Source organism: Dunckerocampus dactyliophorus, chromosome 14 (assembly GCF_027744805.1).
Source record: "Dunckerocampus dactyliophorus isolate RoL2022-P2 chromosome 14, RoL_Ddac_1.1, whole genome shotgun sequence".
In the NCBI taxonomy this organism is placed as follows: domain Eukaryota; kingdom Metazoa; phylum Chordata; class Actinopteri; order Syngnathiformes; family Syngnathidae; genus Dunckerocampus; species Dunckerocampus dactyliophorus.
In genome coordinates this window covers 10,253,097-10,259,266 of record NC_072832.1, presented here as the reverse complement: position 1 = coordinate 10,259,266, position 6,170 = coordinate 10,253,097, and positions in this window count along the sequence as shown.

The following is a 6,170-nucleotide window of genomic DNA, read 5'->3' as shown; positions in this document are numbered from 1 at the left end:
TTCATTGTGTCCTGTGTCCATTGCCATACTATCAGCAGGGTTGGGTGTCGTTTAGATATCATCTGATACCGGTGCCAAATCAGTACTTCTGACAAGGCTTAAACACCTGAAAACATACAAACTCCGTCCAAAAGCAATGCCTTTTCATTTTTACAAAATGTTGTGACGTGCAAGTGAACAGAGTAGCAATTCAAACACTTCAACAATAGAAATAAAATGATAACTAAGTAATAAATTCACCGATATGAAATCAAATCCACAGCAAATTGCCCAAACCAACAGCAATACAGAACACAGAATGTGCAAAAAAAACAACCCGCCAATGTTTAGAATTCAGCTGCTCTTAAATGCACTTCGCTCGCCGTGACCATAATTGGTGGACAATGAGGAAGTGTTGTGTCTCTGTTGTGGACAGTGAAGGACAAATGTGTGCGTGGCAGGCCTGGGCTGGGATGATGAGTACTGGTGTGATAACCTTGGGTAAAAATATCACAGTTTGATGGTTTCGCAGTAATATTACAGCTCTAAAATGTGTTCTTTTGAAAAGAGAAAAAAGTCCAATCAAAACAGTCATTTTTTAAACATATAATATAATACAATGAAAGTGGAACATCCATCCATCCATTTTCTATGCCGCTTCTCCTCATTAGGATCGCGGGGGTATGCTGGGGCTTATCCCAGCTGACTTCGGGCGACAGGCGGGGTACATCCTGGACTGGTTGACAGCCAATCGCAGGGCACATATAGACAAACAACCATTCACACTCACATTCATACCTATGGGCAATTTAGAGTCGCCATTTAACCTCACCTGCATGTTTTGGGAATGTGGGAGGAAACCCCACGCACGCACGGGGAGAACATGCAAACTCCACACAGAAATGCCCAACGGAGATTCGAACCCAGGTTTTCCCGATCTCCTGACTGTGACTGTGTGGCCAACATGCTAACCTCTCTTTCTAAATAAACACAATGCAGTTCTCAATGCAGTCTACTGTGGCGAAGCCTGCAATTCAATTCATTTTAATTAAAATAAATAAATAAATGAGCAAAATGCAAATAAATGTGATCAAGTGATCCAAGAAGGTCACAATATAAACTCGCAATGTTATGTTATTCTTTCATAGTGGCAGGTCACACTTGTTGCCTGTGGCTGCGTCGGCAATAATTTAGAACTAAAATGAGGCACCGATAGTTACTTTTTTTTCCCAGCCAAGTTACTATCATTTAAGTTGGCGCCGGTTCCATTATCATACCGAGTTTCGGCATGCGCCCCTACTTATAGGGCGCTGCCCATCACTTGCCTCATGATGAGGCTGCTCACCTGTGACTTGATTGACATTTATAGTGATGGACTGTTGGACCCTGAGAGACAGATGGAGACAAGAGATGACTGCATGCTGATTTGCTCTGGGTGAGCTTCCTCCTCCTCCTTGTCTCTGCATCTGGTCTGTCGACGAGGGATGAGGGATGGCCGCTCCCCAGAGGGCAAGAGGGAGTTTCAAAGTGGAGACATGACAGATAAGCAGTCCCGCTGAGAGGCTTAATCCTGCTGTTATGCCTCACAGCCACACAACACTTGAGATTTTTTGGCCTGACCAGAGGCCAGCCAGTCTTTATATGTTTGTTTTTGCAGGAAAACCCCAAAACTACTCAGCCAATTTCCACTGAACTTTATGGAGGGTTTTACATGGGCCAAGTAGAAGATATGATTCATTTTGGAGGGAATGTAGACAGCAGATCCAGAAACGTAGCATTTATTATTGCCAAAACAAGTCACAGAATCTTCTTGTTCATATGTTTGCCTCTTTTAACACCACCTTTTAATGCATACTATTGCCCCCTACAGGATGGGGGTGGAATGCCCGGCACTGAATTTTGTTTTTCTTTGTGTTTTGTACTTTTTAGCATAAAAGAGCAAGAGCATAATACATTTCTATACATTCAGGGTGCACTCAGCATGATTACCCTCCCTCCACTCATACAGCCTTCAGCATAGTTGTGTGCGCCATCACTTCATAACACGACACTCTATGTCTGCAACTTTCCTAACTTTGTGACTTATTTCAAGTTCTTATTCTTATTGGTATTGTGCAGGGTGACGTTCATCATTAATAATGGGAATAAAATAGTAATGTAACTTGATAAGCATGTCGAAAAACAACTATGACCATAATGATTTTAATTTCACTGCCACTCCATGGCAGATTTATGTTGCACCCTTGTTGGAAGCTTGCCTTGTTAGTTCATTATTTCGCTTGTATTTTTGTTTTATTCAAATGGTGCAGGGTGGTGGTTATCATTAATAACACAACATACAGGTTGGGCGCTTGTGTGTTTGTGTGTGTGTGCTTGTGTTTGAGCATGTCTTCATAAGATTGTATGTCTTAGATTTTAGTACATACAGTGGTACCTCGGTTTATGTTATTAATTTGTTCCAAAAGGTCAGACGAAAAGTGAAACGTACAAAAACCGAAGCAATTTTTCCCAAAGTAAATAATGTAAATCCAATGAATCCGTTCCAGACACCCAAAGATATTAACAAAAAATACATTTTTATAGAGAATAGTTATAGTTTTACATGTCACATGTGACAGTCTCACGTTCCCTGTAGTTTTACATGTAAAAAAACTATGCAAAATAATTATAAATGACGGATGAAATAAATGACGGATGAAATGGATAAATGAACATTTAAAACCGCTTTTATCTTTATTGAAGACTGTTGTTGGGAAGACAGTGAGGAGCGGAGAGGAAGGGAGAGACAGAACGAGATCCACACCAAAAAAAACTTCCCGACATCTTCGACTGTTTGTGATTTTTCTGTTGTCGGCCCAAAGCTGTGGAACACTCTCCCCCCTCATGTAAAAACGGCCCCCACAATTGAAAGCTTTAAGTCTCGTCTTAAAACCCACTTTTATTCTCTGGCTTTTAACTCGGCGTGAGTCGTGTGGTCCTCTGTGTCTTTTATTATTTTTTAAGTTTTTATTGGTTCTATTTATTTTAGTTTTTTTAATTAAATTTACTTATTTATTTTTTACCTACTTCTTGGACTTTTGGCTTTTATTGTTTCGATTTCTTGTTTTAAATATTTTATTGTAGTCCGTTTCTTTGTTTCTATTTGATCTTTTAGTTTTTATTGTCGTAATTTTTACTTATTATTTACATTTACATTCCTTTATTTACTTATTATTTATGGTTTTGCTAGTCTGTGCAGCACTTTGGAAACAGTGTTTATAAAATGTGCTATATAAATAAAGTGGATTGGATTGGATTGGATCTCGGTTTTGTTAACACCTTTACCCCTTTTGCGACTTTGGCGTCCTTGATTTTTTTTACTTTTTTCACTAGCATGGAACCAGTATGGAACTAGTTTGTGTAACATACTCACATGAGTGTGCCAAGTGAATGTGCCTTAAGGAAACCGTATTATTGTGTAAGCTAAGTATTGAGAGAATTGGCGTTGGGTGTGTGATCCAAGAGTCAACGTACCAAAGAGTGTAGTTTTTCTTTGATCAAGCAGTTCCATCTGATACTGTTTTTGAATACAATACAGACAATCAACAGCGGCTGACCTACACCCGGTCAATAGATATTCTACCCCACCCTGTCCGTACACCCCCCCTGCCCTCGCCGTCTGCGCTGTGCCAGCTGTGGGTACTTTGAGTCCTATTCTGGGTAACATGATCCCAACTATGGTGACACTCACAGCAGGCGAGCATCTGCTGTGGGACAACTGTGTCCCACTCACATGCTGTTTATGTGGGATGAGCTTCCAATGTGTGTGTGTGCAATTTTGAGGTTTGTCCCATGAACTGCTGACGCTAACAAATATCACAATCAATACTTGCTTGACTGACTCACTATCTGGTTAAAAGCAGTTTTTAGCCAATTGGATTTAACTTAACTGCTTGTCAGCATGTTTAGAAAGCCAAAAGTGTCCCACTGTGTCATTCCTGGATTAGAGGTATGCATCTCCTCAAAATATGAATTGACATCCAGTTTTCTCACTCCAGCTCTCTCCATTTGGCACCTGTCTTTGGCCGCCACGTGAACTCCCGATCACAGTCTGCCTGCACAGCGCTCCTTGCAAATCTCCCCCATCTGAAACAACAGCGGCAACACTTGCACCTTGGGCCAGTACGGCCCCATCTGCAGTCCTGGCAGCGTGCACATGCATGGAGATTATCTCCTTAATCTCACTGCTGAAAAACCGCAGCGCCTCCACATGCACACACACAGCCATCCTGCCATCTTTGGCTGGACGGAGGTCAGATAGGCTCCCAAGAGAGTGAAGGCAGGGAGACTGGTAACACGACCTCTGCAAGAACTTCCTCATGAGCTCACTCACTTTGTCGTAAAGGAGTATTTTAGTCATATATTTGGATAGATACTGTGGATACTTTATACATCTCCAAGAGAAATGCAACATATAATATGATAAAATGGGTTACGACTTTAAGTTTCACCTTTTCGTGGTTACGTACGTACTGCCATTAATTAATTAATTACTTAATTTTCTTCTGTAAACACTGGACTTGCTCAAGAACTAGTTACAGTGCACACTGGTGGTGAGGCGCACCCCGGATTGATACAGTGTGTGCCCCATTCCAGTGGCGGAGCTATGGTGTGGCCAGGGGTGGCCGTGGCCACTCTTGGTCACTCTCTGGCCACACCAGTGGCCACCCCACGGCGGGGGAACAATTTTGACAAACGTGGCTCTGTGGTACAGAACATTAGTCCATCCTAACCACCGTTTCTGCTTTGATGCATTTCACTGCAGCACACAACTTTCCTATTTTGTTGAGGAGCTGTCAATAAAAGAGATTCTTGCATGAACTGCAAGCGCTAGGTAAACTTTCCATGATTCCTTTGGTCGGTTCCGGTCAAGTTTTCTCACTATGTTGACTCTGACTTAAATTCTGAAGTGTGATTCAACACATCCATCTGTTATTAATGGAAGCTCTCTGTAGCAGCATGCGTGGGCATGTAAACCATGAGTGCCGATCGGCATCCACTTCCATATTATGCCATGCGCGGGTTTGGCCTCCATTATGGTGAGCAGAATCCAGAAACTATGCATTGAAAACATATCCTCGGCACACTGCTCCTATATTAATTGCTTGAATAGACGGTCCAAGAGCAGCGGCGGAGCTCCGGCCACCCCACTAGCCATCTAGACAATGCAGGTATCAGCTTATTGCCACCCCTATGTGAGTAACGGTCTCACCTTGGCCACCCCAATGAAAAAATTCTGGTTACGCCACTGCCCCATTCACAGCTGCACATAGCGAATAACGTCTCTCATTACGGAATGGCTACGGAAGAGCGCTGAGAAAAAGAAAAGCCATCACCACTGAAGTGAAAATGGACATCATCAGAAGCTCTGAGAGAGGAGAAACAACCTCCCATATTGGCCACACTTTTGGTCTGAGCTGTGCAGTTGTGACGCCTATCATTAAGGATAAAGATCATCTCCTTGACCATGTACTGTAATATGATCTGCTCCTATGATACCAGCAGTAATAAGTAAGCAACGTAGTGGTCTCATCATTGAGCTGGAGAGGTTGCTTGTGCTCTGGAGAAGACTAGCCTCGGGCAATATTTTAAAAAGGTTAAAAAGCCTGCAAGTGGTCCTGTACTCTCTATGGCAGCATCTTCTGCAGATTCTCCTTTTACTTCCTCCTCACAATAAAGCACAGGAATAAAAGTAAGTTGTTCTCTTTTTACTGCTTCATTAACTTCTTGTATTTAGTGTTTTATTCCTGTATTTTATATCTTTCAGATGTTCTGTGTACAGTGTGAGTGTCTTACGTGTTAATTTAGCTTCAATTTAGGTATAAGATCCGACTTACATGACAGTCCAGGAATGGAACTCAAATGTAACCTGATATCCACCTGTATTGACTTTTCTCACCATATTTCTGCATGCTAACGGTTACATCGGACACATGGGATGCAGTTGTAACCAAACTTAATTGCTGGCCTGCTTATCTTAACAACAGTTAACCCAGAGCACATATGGTCAGGCTAAAAGCCTCACACAATACAACACTAGGATGTTAAGAGGTGTTTACGAGCAGGAAACACTAGATTCAGAGAGCTATAACATAAGACAGGACGCGTTGCCATGAGAACTAAGCCAAAATGGAATGTCAAAGGAAACCCCC